Source organism: Schistocerca serialis, chromosome 6, assembly GCF_023864345.2.
Source record: "Schistocerca serialis cubense isolate TAMUIC-IGC-003099 chromosome 6, iqSchSeri2.2, whole genome shotgun sequence".
Taxonomy (NCBI): Eukaryota; Metazoa; Arthropoda; class Insecta; order Orthoptera; family Acrididae; genus Schistocerca; species Schistocerca serialis.
Window position 1 is genome coordinate 612,921,960 of NC_064643.1, and position 3,154 is coordinate 612,925,113.

Consider the following 3,154-nt stretch of genomic DNA (forward strand, 5'->3'; position numbering starts at 1 on the left):
TTTTCATGAACAATAGTTTGCAGTTCTTTTATGGCTGCTTTGTGATTCTGTAATGCATTTTCATGCCGCGAAAAAATAGGTTGAAAACGCTCACAAACTTGTGTTTTTACGTCATTACTGACTTTTTGACATTTCGATTCGATTTTAAGTAACTCAGTAGTTAAATATTGACGTGTTTGTTCAAGCGTGGTGTCTAATGTCGGAAGATTTTGTTCCATTGTGTCTAACTTTTGAAGCTTTTGCTCTGTTTGTCTCTCATTTTGTTCCATTGTGTCTAACTTTTGTAGCTTTTGCTGTGTTTGTCTCTGATTTTGTTCCATTGTGTCTAACTTTTGAAGATTTGGTTCCATTGTGTCTAACTGTTGCTGCGTTTGTCTCTGATTTTGTTTCATTTGCTGCATATACTGCAATAATAATGTATTAGTGTCTGGAATCTGCTCCTCTATGCTTTGTGGCAGTGCATTTGCACCGGCAACATTCACATTTTGACGAGCAGAAAATGGGTCTTGACCTATTTGAGAAAACGGTGAGGCCCCAAAACCTGAGTCTCCAGTATTTGCAATATTGTGTTCTGTCATTTCGGATTCCTGAGGCGAGCTGTTGCCGACCGATCGATCGATAATGCTTCCCTGTTCACTACTTGTTTCACTGTCTACACCATTATTTGCCGCCTGCTCCATTTCCCTATGCACAATTACCAAATTACTAGTTTGAACCTTAGTTAATTCATTACACGGTGGCGCTAACACACTGCTTTCGTCTTCACTGTCATTTCTCAGTTTACTTTGGAGCCCAGTATTATGTTTTTCACACGCCATTATTGTCACAATATTTCACACGACAACACAGAAAAGCACAATTTGAAGAGCAAGATAAGAAAACATTAATATAGCACTGAAAATGATATCTAGTTTATTGCAAGCGCAGCTACGAAATACTTGGTGCAAATCTACATGCATGCCAAAAGTGTTTTACTGTACAACAATGAAAAACTAGCACTACAAAGGAAATTCTCTCTGTAATTATGCACTATCAACAAACGATAGCTACATTAATTACACAAACCACAAGAAAATATCAGAAGATTCCAGTGAGGTATCCTGGCAGGGTCGCCATATGAAACGTACACTTAGAAAAATTGTACAAAACTGTGCTTAAACTGACACACAATATTCTTGGCGCAACGCAATCTGACTTTCAGTAACCACTACAAATGAATGGCCCTGACTAACATAAACATACACGTTTCACAAATCACTTACCTCACAAAAATCTTCGTTACTCGAACTACTGCAATACAGAGAGCGCCACTACTGCCAGCTAAATAAAAGATTCAAACTACTGAAGGCGCTAACTACTGATAGGCATAGTTAGCAATTGAAAGATTTTGATAGGGAACAAACAATGTATTTACCTCAATAGTGTTCAAAAATGGTAATATATATAAGGCAGTTCATGACATCCATTCTTACAAATGTGCTGTTTCTGATGGACACACGTCCTGATCATCCGCTCTCAAAAATGCGCCATCTCACTTCCCCACATCCACCACTGCTGGCAGCTCACCTCCAACTGCGCAACGCTACGTGCTGTTAACAGTCAACAGCCAACACTACAATAGCCAATAACAATGCAAACCAGCCACAGACTGCACACAGCACATCCAGTGATTTTCATACAGAGCGCCACGTGGCGTACCAATATAAAAACCTAAACAGCCTACTTACAGCAGTCATAAGAGTCGAGGGGCACGAAAGGGAAGCAGTGGTTGAGAAGGGAGTGAGACACAGCTGTAGTCTATACCCGATGTTATTGAATCCGTATATTGAGCAAGCAGTGAAGGAAACAAATGAAATATCTGGAACAGGAAATGAAGTCCAGGGAATAGAAATTAAAACTATGAGGTTTGCCGATCGCATTCTGTCAGAGACAGAAAAGGACTTGGGACAACAGTTGAACAAAATGGCAGTGTCTTGAAAGCAGGATATAAAATGAACATCAACAAAAGCAAAACAAGGATAATGGAATGTGGTCGAATTAAATCAGGTGATGCTGAGGGAATTACATTAGGAAATGAGCTATCAAAAGTATCACATGAGTATTGCTATCTGGGACGCTAAATAACTGATATGTTCGAGGTGGGTAAGGTATAAGTGTGGACTGGCAAGAAGTGCGTTGGGAAGAAGAGGAATTTGTTAACATCGAGTCATCTCTGAAGGAATTTTTCTGGAGTGTAGCGATGTATGGAAGTGAAACATGGATAAACACTTTAGACAAGAAATGCTGCGATACAGAAGAATGCTGAGAATTAGAGGGGTACATCACGTAACTAATGTGGAGGTCCTGAATAGAATTGGGGAGAAAAACAAATTGTGACACAACCTGACTAGATGAACGAATCGGTTGGTAGGACACATTCTGAGGCAACAAGGGATCACCAGATCAGTACTGAACCGAAGTTTCAGTGGCACCAATCGTAGAGGGCGCCCAAGAGAATACGTTAAACAGATTCAGAAGGGTGTAAATTGCAGTAGTTTCTCGGAGGTGATTGGATTGGATTGGATTGTTTGGGGGGAGAGACCAAACAGCTAGGTCATCGGTCTCATCGGTTTAGGGAAGGAGGGGAAGGAAGTCGGCCGTGCCCTTTCAAAGGAACCATCCCGGCATTTACCTGGAGCGATTTAGGGAAATCACGGAAAATCTAAATCAGGATGGCCAGACGCGGGATTGAACGGTCGTCCTTCCGAGTGCGAGTCCAGTGTGCTAACCACTGCGCCGCCTCGCTCGGCCTCGGGGGTGGAGAGGCTTGCACAGCATAGAGTAGCATGGAAATCTGCATCAAACGAGTCTTTGGACTCAAGACCACCACAACAACAATAATCCATATCGGAATTTAGATATAGATATATTAAGTTATAAGTATTTGAACGTGTGTATTCCATTCTTGGTTCATTTAGCGTATGTTAAATATAGTTTCATCATCTCACTGAAGATATATGTTTTAATGAAAGCTGTGTTTGGTGTCCATGTATGGGACTCCTGTAGGGGTCAATAAGCTATACACGTTCTCTGGTGCAGATCACTCATAGTCAATTAGAAATGTAATCCTGTTGAACCAACTGATACTGTGTTCAGAACATAGCATTCTCCTTGT